Raw genomic sequence first — 21,055 nt, forward strand, 5'->3', positions numbered from 1 at the left:
TTGGGCTGACTTGTAGACCTATGCCTAACTTTAACATTAAATTCCTCCCCAGTAAATTAGTTCCTGCTTCAGGGATTAACAAGAACTGAGATAAGCTAACGATCCTGGTATCTAATTTCTGTGCTTTCTAAAATTTTTGCTCTAAATCCTTCCCCTTTTACCCCAGAGACTAAAAGTTCCTCTGAGGAGGAGACAACATTAGATGGGAGGGAAACAAACAGAGGAGCAGGCAGTCCCTGAGTTGACTAAAAAGGTGATAAGCTGGCTTTGGATCCGTTTCCATCAGTCCTTACAGCCACTCCTCAGACCCCAGCAGCAAAGATGATGAAGCAGATCGAGAGCAAGGCTGCTTTTCAGGAAGCCTTGAACACCACAGGTGATAAACTTGTAGTAGTTGACTTCTCAGCCACGTGGTGTGGGCCTTGCAAAATGATCAAGCCTTTCTTTCATTCCCTCTCTGAAAAGTCAAATGCATGCCAACATTCCAGTTTTTTAAGAAGGGACAAAAGGTGGGTGAATTTTCTGGAGCCAATAAGGAAAAGCTTGAAGCCACCATTAATGAATTAATCTAATCATGTTTTCTGAAAACATAACCAGCCATTGGCTATTTAAAACTTGTAATTTTTTTAATTTACAAAAATATAAAATATGAAGACATAAACCCAGTTGCCATCTGCGTGACAATAAAACATTAATTCTAAAAAAAAAAAAAAAAAAAAGGTGCTAAGCTCATATTTAGATCCAACCTCAAAATTTATCAAGGGCTCCTGGTGGGACTCAAGATAAAAGAGAGAGCCTCTGAACCCCTTATTCTTCCTTGAAAGTCATGAGTGGAAGGGCTTCTTTTTCCTTTCTTAGTTTAGGACATCCTCATTTGAAGTGGCCTGTTCTTCCACATCTATAGCACCTATCTTGTCCTTCCTCCCTCTTAGTTCTGGGATTCCTTAACCCTGCTCCTCCATACTCTTTAGGGGGTCTGGATGAGGACCTTGGTCCTCCAGATGGAGGCTGGGGTCCTTTTAGAGAGGGGTCTTTAGGTTGCGAGGGAACAGGCTGGTGGGATGGTAATTCCCAAGAGTCAGGGTTATAAGGAGGAAGGATAACGTGAGTAGAGGGGGAATTGGAATGGGATCTGAGGTGGCAGTACTGTCTGAGGGGAAAGATTGGGGACACTGACTGGGGCACACTGAGTCTAGGGGATCCCATGCACTGGAGTCTTTAGACATGACAGCTGGTTCCTCTGACTTTTCATTTTGAGGTGCTAGATTGGGTTCTTCCCAATTTAAGGGGAAAAGGAGGGCTGGTCCTTGCCTCCAACAAAGGGCATAGCCTAGTTCTTCTTGAGACACTGGACCTTTATCATTAACATATCAGATTAGAAGCTGACACGTTACATCCTCATTCGACCCAAACTTTGGCCAGAAGATTGAGGGTTTGAAGATGGGTCCCTGAGTCCAAATAAGACAGCAATATTTTATCATTTGTTGCTTTTTTCTATATTCAGTCCTTTCATTATCCTTCCAGTGTTTTAGCATGAGACCTAGGGGGCTATCTGGGGGACTATCTTTGTTACCATCTTTATCCCCTTTGCTCCCTGTCTTGCTTGGGGTATTTCTCATCTTGATGGTTTTGAGGTAAGGTTCAAGTTTCAATTTCCCTTGCTGGAAATTTTTCAGCTTATGGGGTGAGGCTCAATTTCCCCCACTGGCAATTTCTTGCCTTTTGGGATGAGGCTCAATTTCCCCACTGGAAATTTCTTGCCTTTTGTACTACTGGAGGTTCGTGTGAGGTTCAATCCCCCGCAGTGGGGATGTCTTGCCTCTTTTTAACCTCTACGTTACCCTGATGAAGGAGTACTTCACCGCCCCTCCCCACCCCCCACGGCTTTCTTACCTTAGTCCCGACCACCAAGGAAATACTTTACCGGCTCCCGTGGCTTCTCCTTCCTTGATCTGTACACAGAGTCATTGCTGCAGTATGTGAGGATCCTTTAAGCTTGGTGGCTGGCTTTTTTTTTGTCCCCTGCATTGCTGAGAGCTCGAGTTATTCCTTGCACTGGGTAGGTCTTGATTTCTCACCCCTGAAGTCATCTCAAGTAGGTGGGGTGCTCCTCCTTATGAGAGAGAACCAGAGTCCATCCCTGGAGGGGAACGTAATCACAGGCGAGCCCCCAAATTGTTATATGTAAAGTTTTGGTGCGACAAAAGAAATAGCACTTGAATATAAAATTTTCTTTTTGATTCTCAGGAAGGCAAGGTACTTCTACAGAAGGGTGCGCCCTCACAGTTGGAGCAATGGTGAGTGCACACTTGGACAAGGGAGGGGAAGGAATTCTTATCCCTGATGCAGGTGGCCCCTGCTGCTATGCCCTTCCCCAGTTGGCTAGAGTTAGACCACACAGGCTAAACTAATTCCAACTGGGTAATTTAAAGAGAGTGATGGGGTGATTGGTTTGGTGGGAAAAATGGTTATGACAGAGCAGGTAATCAGAATGAGTCAGGGTGGAGCAGGTAATCGAAAAAGTTTGCTTTATGAGGAAGTTAAGTTTAAAAGTAGAAGACAAAGAATTGAACATACTGACATATTGATTTTTTGAAAAGAAATTTAGGACTCATATCTAACAGTAAGACTCCTGTCTCCACAAAAAAAAATTCAAAATTAACCAGATGTGGCATGTGCCTGTGGTACCAGCTACTCAGGAGGCTTAACTGGGAGAATTGCTTGAGCTCTCCCACCTCAGGAGTTCAAGGCTGAAATGGGCTATGATCATGCCACTGCACTCAGATCTGGGCAACAGAGTGAGACTGTCTGGAAGAGGAGGAAGGGAAGGAAAGGGGAGGGAAGGGGAGGGGAAGGGAGGGGAGGGGAGGGAAAAAGCTTATAATCCTGGCTGGGCACAGTCCTGGCTCACATCTGTAATCCCAGCACTTTGGGAGGCTGAGGCAGTCAGGTCACTTGAGTCCAGGAGTTCTAGACCAGCCTGGGCAACATGATGAAACCCCATAACTGCAAAAAATACAAAAATTAGCCAGGTGTGGTGTCATACAACTGTAGTCCCACTTTGGGTAGCTGAGGTAGGAGGATCACTTGAGCCTGGGAGGTCAAGGCTGCAGTGAACCTGATTATGCCACTGAACTCCAGACTGGGTGACGGAGTGAGATCCTGTTTAAAAAAAAAAAAACCATAAAAATAATCTTTCTTTCTCTTTCTTCTCTCTCTCTCTCTCTCTCTCTGTCCCTTTCTCTTGTCTTTTCTTTTTTCTTTTTGAGACAGAGTTTCACTCTTGCTGCCCAGGCTGGAGTGCAATGGCACAATCTCACCCACTGCAGCCTCTGCCTCCCAGGTTCAAGTGATTCTCCTGCCTCAGCCTCCCAAGTAGCTGGGATTAGAGGCACCCACCACTATGCCTGGTTAATTTTTTTTGTATTTTTAGTGGAGATGGGGTGTCATCGTGTTAGCCAGGGTGGTCTCAGACCCTTGACCTCAGGTGATCCGCCCACCACTGCCTCCCAAAGTGCTGGGATTACAGGGGTGAGCCACCATGCCCAGTAATAAATTTCAACAAAGAAAATATTACAATCTTGTTACAGGAACATCAAGTTCATATGCCTGCTGCATAGTAATAGACCAATACACGGAGACAGCATGGTTTGCAGCAGAGAAAGAGTTTAATGATTGCAGGGCAGCCAAGTAGAAAGGCAAGAGGAATCCTCAAATCCATATCCTCTGGGGAGTTCTGGACTGGGATTTTTAAGGAGATTGTGGAGGGCAAGGGGCTGGAAAATTGCGGCTGTTGATTCATTGTGGTAAGGGGATGAAATCATCAGGATGTGGAAACTTCATTCGTTGGTGAGTCAGCTTCTCATAGAATCCTACAGACCAGCTGGCATCAGTAGTTTCAGTATGCAGGATCTGAAAGAATATCTCAAATGGAAAACAATATTTCACAATGCTTAAGTTGCTATCTCTAGAACAGTTAAGGGGAAGTATAATCTTGTGACAGAGTTTGTGTGATTCCGGTGCAGTGGGCAGTAAACAACTATGAGGAAACAGGTCAGAGAACAAGCTGACCTAATAATTAATGCTGAATGTGCTGCAAGCTTGGTTTGTTTTTATCTTCTCCCTCTCCCTTTTTCACTGATTAATTTTATAAAGTTTATAGGAACAGGTTTGATCCTGTTAAATTTCTTTTAATTTTGGAGCACTGACTTCATTTTTCTGCAGTCTGTATTTCCAGGATGGCTATTCCCAGTTTTTTTGCTGGAATAAACTCATTCAAACTGAATTCTGATTCTTTTGGTTATTTCAGGTTGACAGTTCTATAGAGCTATGTATACCTTGTTACCTGACACATCATTTAGCTATTTATTATTGTTATTTATTTCCTGTCTTTTATTTTATTTTCCACTAAAATATAAATTCCACAAGGGCAGAGATTTGCCTATTGGGTTAACCTGTATGTCCTCCAGAACCTAATATTTCATGAGGTATATAGACCACATTTTCTTTATATGTTTATTTTACTGGACACCTAGGTTGATTCCATATCTTGGCTATTGTGAATAGTGCTGCAATAAATAGGTGGAGGCCAATGTCTCTTCTATGTGAAGATTTTCTTTTCCTTGGATAACTTCCCAGTAGTAGGATTGCTGGATCATACAGTAGTTCTATTTATCTTTTTTTGAGATGGAATTTCCCTCTTGTCACCCAGGCTGGAGTGCAATGGCGCCATCTCAGCTCCCTGCAACCTCTGCCTCCTGGATTCAAGCGATTCTCCTGTCTCAGCCTCTCAAGTAGCTAGGATTACAGGCACACACCACCATGCCCAGCTAATTTTTGTATTTTTAGTAGAAACGGGGCTTCACCATGTTGGCCAGGCTGGTCTCGAACTCCTGACCTCAGGTGATCCACCCACCTCAGCCTCCCAAAGTGCTGGGATTACAGGCGTGAGTGACCATTCCCGGTCCTATTTGTCATTTTAAAAGGGAGCTTCATACTGTTCTCCATAGTGGCTGTACAGGTTGCATTCTCACCAACAGTGTATACAAGTGCCCTTTTCTTGGCCAGGTGGTGACTCATCCCTATAATCCCAGCACTTCAGGAGGTTGAGGCAGGAGGATCACTTGAGCCCAGGAATTTGAGACCATCCTGGGCAACACAGTGAGACTCCATCTCTGGAAAAAAAAAAAAAAAGGAAAGAAAGAAAAATTCCCCATCTGCATCCTCACCAGCATTTGTTGTTTTTTGTCTTTTTGAAATTGTCATCCTAATTGGGGTGAGATAATACCTCACTGTGGTTTTGATTTGCATTTCCTTGATAATTGGTGATATTGAGCATTTTTCATTTATTTGTTGGATTTGACCATTTATATATCTTCTTCTGAGAAGTGTCTATTTCTATTATTTGCCCATTTTAAAATCAGATTATTTGTTATTTTGCTGTTGCGATATTTCAGTTCCTTGTATATTCTGCATATTAATTTCCTGTCAGATGAGTAATGTGCACATCTTTTCTCTCATTCTGTAGGTTGTCTTTTCACTCTGTTGATTGTTTCCTTTGCTGTGCAGAAGCTTTTTAGTTTGATATAATTCTGTTTGCTTATTTTTGCTTTTTATCCTATGCTTTTGAGGTCTTATTCATAAAATCTCCCAGACCAATGTCATGAAGCATTTTTCCTATGTTTTCTTCTGGTAGTATTATTGTTTCGGGTTTTACATTTAGGTCTTTGATCCATGTTCAGTTGACTTTTGTATAGAGTGAGAGGTGGGGATCTAGTTTCATTCTTCTCTATATGCATATCTAGTTTATCTAGACGCATTTTTTAGAGAGACTGTCCCTTCCCCCATGAGTGTTCTTAGCACCTGTTAAAAATCAGTTGGCTGTAGACATGTGGACTAATTTGGGAGTTCTCTATTTTGTTCTGTTGGTCTATGTGTCTGTTTCATGCCAGTATCATGCTGCTTTGATTACTTCAGCTTTGTAGTGTATTTTGAGGTCTGGTAGTGTGATGACTCCAGCTTTTTTCTTTTGCTCAGTATTGCTTTGGCTACTTGGGGTCTTTTGTGGTTCCATACAAATTTTAGGATATTTTTTCTATTTCTGTGAAGAAGGTCATTGTTATTTTAATAGCAATTGCACTTAATCTGTAGATTACTTGGGAGAGTACTGTCATTTTAAGAATATTAATCCTTTCAATCCATGAGCTTGAGACAGCTTTCCTTTTTTTTTTTTTTTTTTTTTTTTGAGATAGGGTACCACTCAGTCACCCAGGCTGGAGTCTGGAGTGCAGTGGTGCAATCTTGGCTCACTGTAATCTCTCCCTCCTGGGCTCAAGTGATCCTCCCACCTCAGTCTCTCCAGTAGCTGGGAATACAGGCATGTGCCATCACGCTTAGCTAATTTTTATAGTTTTTGTGAGATGGATTCTTACCATGTTGTCCAGGCTGGTCTGGAACTCCTGGACTCCAGTGTTCGGCTTGCCTCGGCCTACCAAAGTGCTGGGATTACAGGAGTGAGCCACTGCACCCAGCTGTCTTTCCATTTCTTCGGCATCCTCTTCCATTTTTTTCATCAGTGCTTTGTATTCCTTATAAAGGTATTTTACTTCCTTGGTTAAATTTATACCCAGGTATTTTATTTCATTTTATAGCTGTTGTCAACTGGATTGCCTTGTTGATTTCTTTATCAACTATTTAATTTTTCATATATAGGAGCACCACTGATTTTTGTATATTAATTTTTTATCTTACAACTGCACTAAATTTGTTTATCACTGCGAAGTTTTTTGGTAGAATCTTTAGGTTTTTCTATATGTAAAATCATGGTGTCTGCAAACAGGGACAATCTGACTTTCTCCTTTCCCGCTTGGATGCCCTTTATTTCTTTTTCTTGCCTTATTGCTCTGGCTAGGACTTCCAGTACTATGTTGAATAAGAGTGATCAAAGTGAGCAACCTTGTCTTTTATTTATTTATTTTTTTTGAGATAGAGTCTCACTCTGTCACCCAGGCTGGAGTACAGTGGCCCAATCTCAGCTCACTGCAACCTCTGCCTCCTGGGTTCAAGCAATTCTTGTGCCTCAGCCTCCCAAGCAGCTGGGACTACAGGTGTGCCAGCACACTTGGCTAAATTTTTGTATTTTTAGTAGAGACAGGATTTCACCATGTTGGCCAGGCTGGTCTCAAACTCCTGGGCTCAAGTGATCTGCCCGCCTCAGCCTCCCAAAGTGCTGAGACTACAGGTGTGAGCCACTATGCCCGGCTGGCAACTTTGACTTGTTCCAATTCTTAGAGGAAAATCTTTTAGCTTTTCCCTATTCAGTGAGATGTTAGCTGAGGGTTGCCTTATTTATGCTGAGGTACTTTCTTTCTATACCTAATTTATTAAGGGTTTTAATCTTGAAGGGATGTTGTGTTTTATCAGAAGCTTGTTTTGCATCTATTGAGATGATAATATGCTTTTTGTCCTTAATTCTATTGATGCAATATATAACATTTATTGATATGGATATGTTGAACCATTTTTCCTTTCCTGGAATACATTCCGTGTGATCACTGCATATTATCTTTTTGATATGTTATTGGATTTGGTTTGCTAGTATTTTGTTGAAGATGTTTGTGTCTGTGTTCATCAGAGATACTGGCCTGTAGTTTTCTTTGTTTATTGTGTTGATTCTGGAATCAGGGTCATGCTGGCCTCATAGAATGAGTTAAGAAGAATTCTCTCTGCTTCAACATTTTGGAGTATAAGAAAAATTGGTATTAATCATTTAAAGGTTTGGCCGGGTGCAGTGGCTCACTCCTGTAATCCCAGCACTTTGGGAGGCAGAGGAGGGTGGATCACCTGAGGTCAGGAATTCCAGACCAGGCTGGCCAACATGGCAAAACCCCATCTCTACTAAAAATACAAAAATAAGCTGGGTGTGGTGGCATGTGCCTATAGTCCCAGCTACTCAGGAAGCTGAGACAGGAGAAGCACTTGAATCTGAGAGGCAGAGATTGCAGTGAGCTGGGACCACACCATTGCACTCAGACCTGGGCAACAGAGCAAGACTATGTTTCAAAAAAAAAAAATTCTTTAAAGGTTTGGTAGAACTCAGCAGTGAAGCCATCTGGTCCTGGACTTTTCTTTGTTGAAGTACTTTTTATTAGTGATTCAATCTCAGTACTTGTTATTGATTTGTTCAGGTTTTCTATTTCTTCTCAGTAGGTTGTATGTGTCCAGGAATTTATCCATTTCCTCTAGGCTTTCTAATTTACTGGCACATCATTGTGCATAGTTGTTGCTAATGAGTCTTTGTATTTCTAAGGTATCCATTACGATATCTTCAGTTTTGACTTTTGATTTTATGTATTTGGATCGTCTCTCTTTTTTTCTTAGTCTAATATTTTATTGATTTTTATTATCTTTTCAAAAATCAAACTTTTTGTTTCATTTATCTTTTGTGTGTTTTTTTTCAGTCTCCATTTTGTTTATTTCTGCTCTGTTCTTTATTATTTCTTTCCTTCTACTAAAATGGGGTTTGGTTATTTCTTTCCTTCTACTAATTTTGGGTTCTTGCTTTTCTAGTTCCTTGAGGTGCCATTAGGTGATTTATTAGAAATCTTAGAAATCTTTCTAGTTTTTAGATGTAGGCATTATTGCTATAAACTTGCCTCTTAATACTGCTTTTGCTGGGTCCCATAAGGTTTTCTTTTGTTTGTTTGATTTTTGTTTTGTTTTGTTTTGTTTTTTGAGATGGAGTCTTGCTCTGTCACCTAGGCTAGACTGCAGTGGCATAATCTCGGTTCACTGCAACCTCCGCCTCCCGGGTTCAAGCAATTCTCCTGCCTCAGTCTCCCAAGTAGCTGGAATTACCAGCACTTGCCACCACACCTGGCTAAATTTTGTGTGTGTGTTTTTAGTAGAGATGGGGTTTCACTGTGTTAGCCAGGCTGGTCTCAAACTCCTAACCTCGTGATCCGCCTGCAACAAACTCCCAAAGTGAGGGATTACAGGTGTTATCCACTGTGTGCAGCCAAGTTTTGATATGTTGCCTTCCTTCCTTCCTTCCTTCCTCTCTCTCTCTTTCTTTCTTTCTTTCTTTTCCTTCCTTCCTTCCCCTTCCTTCCCCTTCCTTCTCCTTCCTCCCTCCCTCCCTCCCTCTCTCCCTCTCTCTCTCTCTCTTTCTTTTTCTTTCTTTCTTCTTTCTTTCTTTCTTTCTTTCTTTCTCTTTCTTTTTCCCTTTCTTTTTCCCTTCCTTCCTTTCTTTCTTTCTTTCTTTCTTTCTTTCTTTCTTTCTTTCTTTCTTTCGTTTTTGACTTGAAAAGCTTTGTTAAAGCAAATTTGCACCAGTTTACAAAACTTTCTGAAGTATCTTAACATGCTATCCACTAAAACTATGCCTTAAAAGTTAGCTTTTCTAAAAAAACACATGTTTATCTTCACAAGGGCAATTTCATGTATTAAACTGTGTTTAGTGTTTTAAAAGAGTGGTATTCCTCAAAATAAACTATGTAAAAAAGATTAATAGTCCTTCTCATTTATTTCCCCTAAGTTCCATGCCTTTCTGAAGAGGCAGATGTCTTATGCTCAGAATCCCTTCCTGAGCCACCCATCCCCCCAAAAGAATCCCTTTATCATGAACTTGTCTTCTGCTACCACACAATAGTCAATCTGATTTTATCCACGGCTGGATTACTATATACATATCCCCATTTTCTATGACCTAACTTTCCCTCTCTTCATTTATGTAGTTTTCTACCATCAATGAAAAGTCAAGAGAGATGTGAGTCTGATCTTATTTGTTACTCAAAAAATCTTATTTCTGACTGGATTCAGACTTGGAAGCAGAAGCTCACAGCCAGGAAAGTCTGAGTCTCTTGGCAGTTTGTTCCTGGGGCTTCTCTTTAGCCTCCTTCATGCTCTTGGACAAAAGTTTAGCGTATTCTGCAGCCTCTTCCTTATTTTTCTTAGTACGCTGCTTCTTCAGAGCAATACACCACAGGTATACCAAAAGGAAAAAAAAAATGCTAAAAGAATAAAGAAAGCCTACAGGATTTATACAACACCACTAAGTGAACAAATACACATATTGTTGACATTCTAGAAGGAGAAGAGAAGGAAAAAGATGAGAAAAACATACTTAATAAAATAATAGCAGAAAACTTCCCAAGTCTTGGGAGTGAGATAGACATCCAGGTTCAAGAAGCTCAAACAACCCCGAATATATTTAATCCAGACAGGTTTTCTCAGGGCACATTATACTCAAATTGTCAAAAGTCAAAACAAAAAAAAGAACTTTAAAAGCAACAAGAGAAAAGCATCAAGTCAAGTATAAGGGAATCTCCACTAGACTAACAGTGAATTTGTCTGCAGAAACCTTTCAGGCCAGGAGAGAACAGGATGATATATTCAAAATCCTGAAGGATAAACTATTGGCCAAGAATATTATACACAGCAAAGTTTTCCTTCAAAAATGATGGAGAAATAAAATTTTTCACAGACAAGAAAAATCTAAGGGAATTCATCACCACTAGACCAAACTTACAAGGAATGCTGAAAGAGACTCTTACATCTGGAAGTGAAAAGAAGATAACCACCATCATAAAAACATACAAGACTATAAAATTCACTGGTAAAGCCAATAAGCAAAGGAAAAACAGAAAGGAATCAAATCTTATCAGTACAGAAACTCACCCAACCACAAAAATAAACCACATGAGAAGTAGTTAAGAAAGGATTTACAAAACAACCAGGAAATGATCAACAGGAAATGTTGCTGCAGGACACGTGGAGCAACAATATGCTGAATCTTGGGTGCTTTAGTCCTAGGTTTCTCACTTTCTTTGTTTAAGGGCTTTCTTACAAGATACTGGCAGACATCATTTTCTTTAGAGAGATGGAAAAGTTTGAGGATTCTGCTAGCTCTTTTGAGCCCCAGGTGACGAGGCACCATAGTATCAGTCAGTCCAGGAATATCTGTCTCTCCTTTTTTTTACAATAACCAAGTTGAGAATGCTCAGATTGGCATCCACAATGCAACCACAAACTGATTTTCTTTCTTTCTTTCTCCAGTTCTCCTTGGTCTGTAACAGTACCTTACTCAGTAGCAGGTGGACACGGCCATGGGTCATGACACCCTCCTTCATGAGGAAACCTTGTTTGTCATTCCCACCACTGATGCGGACCACATAACCCTTCCATTCTTCACCCAGAGAGTCAGCAGCAACTTCTGTGGCCATAGGCTTCTCATAAAAAGTGTGAAGTTTGCGTTCTCTTCAGTGAGTTTCTGGCAGTCAGTGACTGGGAAGGAGATGCTCAGCTTCATCTTGAAGCAGCTGAATGCCTCTGAGGGTCCATGGAAAAGAGTGATATGTTGTGTTTCCAGTTTTATTTGCTTCAAGGAATTTTTTTGATTTCCTGGTTAATTTCTTCTTCAACCCACTGGCCATTTGGGAGCATGTGGCTTAATTTTCATATATTTGTATAATTTTAAATGTTCCCTTTGTGGTTGATGCCTAGTTTTATTACACTGTGGTCAGATAAGATACCTGATATGATTTTTTTTTTTTTGACACAGAGTCTTACTCTGTCACCCAGTGTTGGGAACAGGCCCCCAAATCTGGCTATAAACTGCCCCCAAAACTGGCCATAAACAAAATCTCTGCAGCACTGTGACATGTTTGTGATGGCCATGATGCCCACGCTGAAGGTTGTGGGTTTACCGAAATGAGGGCGAGGAACACCTGGCCCACCCAGGGTGGAAAACCACTTAAGGTGTTCCTAAGCCACAAACAATAGCATGAGCGATCTGTGCCTTAAGGACAGGTTCCTGCTGCAGATAATTAGCCAGACTCATCCCTTTGTTTTGGCCTATCCATTTGTTTCCCATTTTAGTTAATCTATAATCTATAGAAACAATGCTTATCACTGGCTTGCTGTCAATAAATATGTGGGTAAAACTCTGTTTGTGGCTCTCAGCTCTGAAGGCTGTCAGCCCCCGATTTCCCACTCCACACCCTATATTTCTGCGTGTGTGTCTTTAATTCCTCTAGCATTGCTGAGTTAGGGTCTCCACAACTGAGCTGGTCTCTGCAACCAGGCTGCAGTGCAGTGGCATGATTTTGGCTCACTGAAACCTCTGCCTCCGGGGTTCAAGCAATTCTCCTGCCTCAGACTCCTGAATAGCTTGGATTACAGGTGTACGCCACCATGCCCAGCTAATGTTTGCATTTTTTAGTAGAGACCAGATTTCACTGTGTTGGCCAGTCTGGTCTTGAACTCCTGACCTCAGGTGATCTGCCCACCTGGGCCTCCCAAAGTACTGGGATTATAGGTGTGAGCCACTGCACCCAGCTTTTATATGATTTTGTTGTTGTTGTTTGAGACAGAGTCTTACTCTGTCACCCAGCCTGGAGTGCAGTGGCCCAATCTTGGCTCACCACAACCTCCAACCTCCCGAGTTGAAGCAATTCTCCTGCCTCAGCCTTCCTAGAAGCTGAGATTACAGGTGCCTGCCATCACGCCTGGCTAATTTTTGAATTTTTAGTAGAGACATGATTTCCCCGTGTTGGCCAGGCTGGTCTTGAACTCCTGACCTCAAGTGATCCACCTGCCTTGGCCTCCGAAAGTGCTGGGATTACAGGTGTGAGCCACCACACCTGGCCCAGCCTTGATATAATTTTGATTACAATTTTTTAAAAGACTTTTTTGTTTGTTTTATGTCCTAACATATGGTTAATCCTGGAGAATGTTCCATGTGCTAATAAGAATGTGTATTCTACAGCTGTTGAGTAAAATGTACTGTAAATGTCTCTCAGGTGCATTTGGTCTGTGGCGCTGTTTAAATCTGATGCTTCTTTGTTGATTTTCTGTCTAGATGATCTTTCCAATGCTAAGTGTGGGGTGTTGAGGTCCTCAACTATTATTGCATTACAGTCCATCTCTCTCTTTAAATCTAATAATATTTCCCTTATATATCTGGGTGCTCCAGTGTTGAGTGTATGTATATTTAAAATTGTCATATTATTGTGCTGAATTGATGTTTCTATTATTATCTAATGGTCATCTTTGTTTCTTCTTACAACTTTTAACTTTAAGTCTATGTTGTCTGATATAAATGGAGCTACTCTTGCTCACTTTTGTTTTCATTTGCATGGAATATCTTTTTTCATCTCTTCACTTTTATTCNCCACTAGACCAAACTTACAAGGAATGCTGAAAGAGACTCTTACATCTGGAAGTGAAAAGAAGATAACCACCATCATAAAAACATACAAGACTATAAAATTCACTGGTAAAGCCAATAAGCAAAGGAAAAACAGAAAGGAATCAAATCTTATCAGTACAGAAACTCACCCAACCACAAAAATAAACCACATGAGAAGTAGTTAAGAAAGGATTTACAAAACAACCAGGAAATGATCAATAAAAGGGCAGGATTAAGTCTTTACCTATCAACAATAAGCTTGAATATAATGAATTAAATTCCCCATTTAAAAGATATAGACTGGCTGAATGTATTTTTTAAAACCCAATGCCCAACTCTATGCTGCTACAGGAAACTCACTTCACTTATAAAGACACACATAGAATAAAAGTGAAGAGATGAAAAAAGATATTCCATGCAAATGAAAACAAAAGTGAGCAAGAGTAGCTCCATTTATATCAGACAACATAGACTTAAAGTTAAAAGTTGTAAGAAGAAACAAAGATGACCATTAGATAATAATAGAAACATCAATTCAGCACAATAATATGACAATTTTAAATATACATACACTCAACACTGGAGCACCCAGATATATAAGGGAAATATTATTAGATTTAAAGAGAGAGATGGACTGTAATGCAATAATAGTTGAGGACCTCAACACCCCACACTTAGCATTGGAAAGATCATCTAGACAGAAAATCAACAAAGAAGCATCAGATTTAAACAGCGCCACAGACCAAATGCACCTGAGAGACATTTACAGTACATTTTACTCAACAGCTGTAGAATACACATTCTTATTAGCACATGGAACATTCTCCAGGATTAACCATATGTTAGGACATAAAACAAACAAAAAAGTCTTTTAAAAAATTGTAATCAAAATTATATCAAGGCTGGGCCAGGTGTGGTGGCTCACACCTGTAATCCCAGCACTTTCGGAGGCCAAGGCAGGTGGATCACTTGAGGTCAGGAGTTCAAGACCAGCCTGGCCAACACGGGGAAATCATGTCTCTACTAAAAATTCAAAAATTAGCCAGGCGTGATGGCAGGCACCTGTAATCTCAGCTTCTAGGAAGGCTGAGGCAGGAGAATTGCTTCAACTCGGGAGGTTGGAGGTTGTGGTGAGCCAAGATTGGGCCACTGCACTCCAGGCTGGGTGACAGAGTAAGACTCTGTCTCAAACAACAACAACAAAATCATATAAAAGCTGGGTGCAGTGGCTCACACCTATAATCCCAGTACTTTGGGAGGCCCAGGTGGGCAGATCACCTGAGGTCAGGAGTTCAAGACCAGACTGGCCAACACAGTGAAATCTGGTCTCTACTAAAAAATGCAAACATTAGCTGGGCATGGTGGCGTACACCTGTAATCCAAGCTATTCAGGAGTCTGAGGCAGGAGAATTGCTTGAACCCCGGAGGCAGAGGTTTCAGTGAGCCAAAATCATGCCACTGCACTGCAGCCTGGTTGCAGAGACCAGCTCAGTTGTGGAGACCCTAACTCAGCAATGCTAGAGGAATTAAAGACACACACGCAGAAATATAGGGTGTGGAGTGGGAAATCGGGGGCTGACAGCCTTCAGAGCTGAGAGCCACAAACAGAGTTTTACCCACATATTTATTGACAGCAAGCCAGTGATAAGCATTGTTTCTATAGATTATAGATTAACTAAAATGGGAAACAAATGGATAGGCCAAAACAAAGGGATGAGTCTGGCTAATTATCTGCAGCAGGAACCTGTCCTTAAGGCACAGATCGCTCATGCTATTGTTTGTGGCTTAGGAACACCTTAAGTGGTTTTCCACCCTGGGTGGGCCAGGTGTTCCTCGCCCTCATTTCGGTAAACCCACAACCTTCAGCGTGGGCATCATGGCCATCACAAACATGTCACAGTGCTGCAGAGATTTTGTTTATGGCCAGTTTTGGGGGCAGTTTATAGCCAGATTTGGGGGCCTGTTCCCAACACTGGGTGACAGAGTAAGACTCTGTGTCAAAAAAAAAAAAATCATATCAGGTATCTTATCTGACCACAGTGTAATAAAACTAGGCATCAACCACAAAGGGAACATTTAAAATTATACAAATATATGAAAATTAAGCCACATGCTCCCAAATGGCCAGTGGGTTGAAGAAGAAATTAACCAGGAAATCAAAAAAATTCCTTGAAGCAAATAAAACTGGAAACACAACATATCACTCTTTTCCATGGACCCTCAGAGGCATTCAGCTGCTTCAAGATGAAGCTGAGCATCTCCTTCCCAGTCACTGACTGCCAGAAACTCACTGAAGAGAACGCAAACTTCACACTTTTTATGAGAAGCCTATGGCCACAGAAGTTGCTGCTGACTCTCTGGGTGAAGAATGGAAGGGTTATGTGGTCCGCATCAGTGGTGGGAATGACAAACAAGGTTTCCTCATGAAGGAGGGTGTCATGACCCATGGCCGTGTCCACCTGCTACTGAGTAAGGTACTGTTACAGACCAAGGAGAACTGGAGAAAGAAAGAAAGAAAATCAGTTTGTGGTTGCATTGTGGATGCCAATCTGAGCATTCTCAACTTGGTTATTGTAAAAAAAAGGAGAGACAGATATTCCTGGACTGACTGATACTATGGTGCCTCGTCACCTGGGGCTCAAAAGAGCTAGCAGAATCCTCAAACTTTTCCATCTCTCTAAAGAAAATGATGTCTGCCAGTATCTTGTAAGAAAGCCCTTAAACAAAGAAAGTGAGAAACCTAGGACTAAAGCACCCAAGATTCAGCATATTGTTGCTCCACGTGTCCTGCAGCAACATTTCCTGTTGATCATTTCCTGGTTGTTTTGTAAATCCTTTCTTAACTACTTCTCATGTGGTTTATTTTTGTGGTTGGGTGAGTTTCTGTACTGATAAGATTTGATTCCTTTCTGTTTTTCCTTTGCTTATTGGCTTTACCAGTGAATTTTATAGTCTTGTATGTTTTTATGATGGTGGTTATCTTCTTTTCACTTCCAGATGTAAGAGTCTCTTTCAGCATTCCTTGTAAGTTTGGTCTAGTGGTGATGAATTCCCTTAGATTTTTCTTGTCTGTGAAAAATTTTATTTCTCCATCATTTTTGAAGGAAAACTTTGCTGTGTATAATATTCTTGGCCAATAGTTTATCCTTCAGGATTTTGAATATATCATCCTGTTCTCTCCTGGCCTGAAAGGTTTCTGCAGACAAATTCACTGTTAGTCTAGTGGAGATTCCCTTATACTTGACTTGATGCTTTTCTCTTGTTGCTTTTAAAGTTCTTTTTTTTGTTTTGACTTTTGACAATTTGAGTATAATGTGCCCTGAGAAAACCTGTCTGGATTAAATATATTCGGGGTTGTTTGAGCTTCTTGAACCTGGATGTCTATCTCACTCCCAAGACTTGGGAAGTTTTCTGCTATTATTTTATTAAGTATGTTTTTCTCATCTTTTTCCTTCTCTTCTCCTTCTAGAATGTCAACAATATGTGTATTTGTTCACTTAGTGGTGTTGTATAAATCCTGTAGGCTTTCTTTATTCTTTTAGCATTTTTTTTTTCCTTTTGGTATACCTGTGTTATTTCAAAAGTCCTGTCTTCCAGTTCAGAAATTTTTTCCTCTGCTCAGTCTAGTCTGTTGTTGAAGCTCTCTTATTCATTAATTCTTTTGGTACAGGATTTCTGTTTGGGTCTTTTAAATGATATATATCTCTTTGCTGAATTTCTTATTCAAATACTAAATTGTTTTCCAAATTTTGTCGAATTGTCTATCTGTATTCTCTTATATCTCACTGAGTTTCTTTAAGATTATTATTTTGAATTCTTTTCTGGCATTTCATATATTTCCTTATGATTGGAGCCTGTTACTGGAGAATTATTATTTTCCTTTGGTGGTGACATGTTTCCTTGCTTTTTCATGGTTGATGTGCCCTTACGTTGATTTCTATGCATCTTAAGGAAAAGTAGCCTCATTGTATTTTACAGAGTAGGCTTTGTATGAGAAGACTTGTTCAGACGAATGGGTCTTAGAGTGTTGGTTTGGTGTGGTGTATTGGCCTTGGTCTGAGGTTGATACAGTAGTGTAGTCTGTGTAATGTACTCAGGTGTAATCCACACTAGTGGTGTTTGTGTTTCTCAGTGGCCTACGATGAGAGAGTTTGTGGTGATGGCAGTGCAGCTTTGCCAGGTTCTGCACATATGTACATAGGCATCCCTCTGGCCCAAGGATGTATTGGATTTTTGGAGGCTTGGGTAACTGGCAGAGATTTGGCCACTTCAAGGGTAGATTTGCCCTGGATGATACCGGCCAACTGTTCCTCCAACCGGAAGTTTGGTGAGGGTAGGGGGACTTTGTTACCTGGTTGCACAGAACCAGAGTCACAGCTGATCTTGGGACCATGGTCTGTACAGCTAGGGTTGTGACATTCAGCCACCTATGTGGGCTTGGTGGAATGAGGATGGAGCCCCAGTGCTGGAGAGCAGCTGCAGCTACTCAGGTCCCCAGAGTGGGGACCACTCCAGAGGGGGCTCTGGTTTCAAGACAGTGCTGTGCTACGACAGCTTGGCTCACAGTGGGTGAGTGGGTGGTGCACACCTTATCCTACTCATCTGGGGCAATGCAGCTGTGTGAATTCCCACCAGCTTTCCAAACTGGATTCAGGGCTTGCAAGGATTGTGAGATTCTTCTGATGTAAGGACTTGTGGGTGTTTGTGGCAGCAATGGGGATAGGTGGGGCTCTTGTCCTTGACTTTCCCCTACAATGTGGAGTCTCTTCTGACTCCAGGCAGATGTGATCCATGTGGAGGAGATGGGGCTGCAGAGTCCTGGTGCCTCCATGCTGCCCTCCTGCACTTCTAATCACCACAACTGTAGCTCTACTCCCCCACTGCACTCCAGCACTTTCCCTTCTACCCTCCGTTCAAATCTTAGCTCTGTTGTTATTGCCTTGGTCCTTTCTTGCTGAGGTGGGGTTCTGAATGTCTGGTGTCTCTTGGCAGGCATCTTGCTTTTTCTTTTCCTAACTCAAAAGGCTTCTTCTTAAATCAGTCCCTTGTCAGGGGAATGCCATAACCCTTAAACCAGTGTTTCTCTACCTCAGGACCATTCTCTTTTTGGGTTGGATAATTCTTTGTTGTGGGTTGTCCTGTGCACGGTAGGATGCTTAGCAGCATGTCTGACCTCTACCCACTACATGTTTCACCCCACATTGTGACACTCAAAAATGTCACATTTTAGGCATTGCCAAATATCTCTGGGGAACAAAATCACCCCCAAGTTGAGAATCACTGCCTTAGACCATCAGATCTACCCTGGAGCTAAGGGCATGGGCCAGCTTGCTTTAGGGGCGCTTGAGTTACATGAGGGAGAGTAAGATACTGAATAAAATCTGGGTCCTGTTCTGAAGGAGAAAGGTGAGAATGGATGGCAGCCAACAATGTTCATTATACCTCCATTAATCAAATATGTCTCCAGATCTGGAACATATTTCAGCTTTCCTGTAAATCAGGCTATATGTGGGAAAATTGAAAAATATGTTTAGAATTTTGATGTTTGGGCAGAGAAGAACTTCCAGTCAGACATCAACCTTTTTTAGAACATCAAAGGAGACAGATGCTCCTTTTTCTGCCCTATGGTTGGCGGAAGATGGAGAGAGAAGCGCTACAATGTTGTATTGGGAAAGAGGCAACCTTCCCAAGAGTCCTTGGGAAGCTCTACTTAAGCAGTCTTTGCAAAGACCTTCTTTTAAATTAGGCTTAGACTGGACTTTTCTGACTTCTGTGGCTTGAGGAATAGCAAAGAGCTATCAGGATCTCCTGATTCTCCCTGCCAAAGAGTTTCTTAGTTTAAATTATTCCAGATATGTTGTGTAAAGCCAAAAAAAATTTATTTTCAGAACACGTTTTTAAATCTTAGGAAAATCAGTGAGATAGCATACTCATAATAATTAAAATCTAGGCTTTGCTATTCTGGAGTGAGTCATTTATTTATTCATTCATTTTATGTATTCAGCAAATGTTGAGTGCCTGATATGTGCCTGTTATGTGAGGAAAACAAAGTCCCAGTTCTTGCAGTGTTGAATGTCTGGTAAAGGCAACACATGTCCTGAAATTGAACACCTAAGACCTAACTCAAACAAATGCACTTTCTCCCCTAAAATTGATCTATTCCTGCTCTGGCACCCTACTGGCCTCTAGGAACTATGGAAACAAATCTTGAATTTGCCAGTTAGTTTATCTCAATCTTTTCAAATATAAATGATCTCTTTTCTGGTTCCACCTGTTTTGGATATATGCCCCATTGTTCAGATTTCCTTCTTCAGTCCCTTTGGATGCCCTCTGAGGACAAGATGAGCTGCAGTTGTCTGATTGGTAAAAAGGGTCCTTGAACACATATCCACAGGCTCTTTGAGAAGCTCTCTTGCTTTTCTGGTCTTTCCAGTCTCTCTCCTTAGCCATCTTGTTGATATCTAATGCTGAGGTTTAAGACTCATGAACTCATGGCACATTCTCTTGCCTTAGTTCATCTCACGTTTGCCCACGTGCACTTTCAGGCCCACTTTCAGAATGGGTGATCCACCCTTTCACCCTAGTTGTGGCAATCTCTTGGCTACTTTGCCACCTGTCTTCCATGGCACCGTAAAGAATCCAGACACACCTGGATTCCTTCCAAGAACACATAAATCTCAAGTATGCCTGAAAGTCCCAATTTTGGCTTTCCCCTTTTGACCATTCCCTGCTATTATTTTTACAATGCTGAAACCATCCTACATTTCCATTAGGTGATCTACTTCCCCCGATTCCATGCTGGGCATGGATCACCTGCTTTACAATTTGCCCTCAACTAATCTCACCCCCAAAGTGATTGGTGGAAGTTCTGCTTTCTTTCCTGTTGCCCTGGAAACCAGTCACCTGTCTTTCCCTCCTCTCCTCACTTCTAAGTCTCAATCATGTTTTTTTCTGTGGACATTGAATACCCAACTCCCAGCTGTTTCTTAGATCCCACAGCTATGCCTCTCAAACCGTCTCCATGGGAATAGCTCTCTTCTCTCCACATTCATCAAATGCTGTAGACTTCTTGCTAACCATAGACTGGACCTCAGGGCTTGCCCAGGGTTAGACTTTTCTAGACATCTCTGAGCATTCACTGGATCTGGAAGCTGAGTCCATTCCTGGGCCACTGGGCTACTTCTATAGAGCCTATAGATCACCCATCACTGCTCAAAGCTGGGGTTATCCTCTGGCTTTCAGATGCATCTCTAGGCCATCTTCATCTTTAAAGACTCAATCCGTGGCAGAAGCCAAGAAACTGCTGCCTCCCACCTTATCAACCAGCCATGCACAGATGGAGGCCCCTCTCCTAGTCCTGGACACAGAGATATGATGGAAAGAAATACAGATTCTTCAAATAATCTGTATGTCTTTCAAGAGGAAATAGAGCTGGTGTTGGGCAGATCTGAGCTGGGGTGGATGGAAAGAAATTTCTAGTGATTGGATAGCCACTGGGCTGAAAACTAAGTATACATGTCTGATTGTCTTCTTGAAATTACACAATTTATGAGTTATGCTAGAAAATGAAGGCTTAGACCGGGTGCAGTGGTTCACAGCTGTCATCTCAGCACTTTGGGAGGCCGAGGTGGGCAGATCACCTGAAGTCAGGAGTTCGAGACCAGCCTGACCAATATGGTGAAACCCTGTCTCTACTAAAAATACAAAAATTAGCTGGGCATGGTGGTGGGTGCCTGTAGTCCCAGCTACTCGGGAGTCTGAGACAGGAGAATTGCTTGAACCCAGGAGGTGGAGGCTGCAGTGAGCTGAGATCGTGCCACTGCACTCCAGCCTGGGTGACAGAGTGAGACTCTGTCTCCAAAAAAA

The 21,055-nt window shown here is 41.6% G+C and overlaps 3 pseudogenes across 1 annotated transcript; 2 read left to right on the forward strand and 1 right to left on the reverse strand.

The window, feature by feature from the left end:
- The first annotated feature begins 315 nt into the window (after nucleotides 1–315).
- On the forward strand, nucleotides 316–719 carry LOC112608396 (annotated as a pseudogene). Its single transcript, XR_003115989.1, has one exon. The product of XR_003115989.1 is annotated as a thioredoxin pseudogene (transcript).
- Nucleotides 720–9,799: 9,080 nt separating this feature from the next.
- LOC112608275 lies at nucleotides 9,800–11,308 on the reverse strand (annotated as a pseudogene).
- A 4,125-nt stretch (nucleotides 11,309–15,433) lies between these two features.
- Nucleotides 15,434–21,055, forward strand: part of LOC112607757 — a 78,638-nt pseudogene continuing 73,016 nt past the window's right edge.

Source organism: Theropithecus gelada, chromosome 15, assembly GCF_003255815.1.
Source record: "Theropithecus gelada isolate Dixy chromosome 15, Tgel_1.0, whole genome shotgun sequence".
NCBI classification, from domain to species: domain Eukaryota; kingdom Metazoa; phylum Chordata; class Mammalia; order Primates; family Cercopithecidae; genus Theropithecus; species Theropithecus gelada.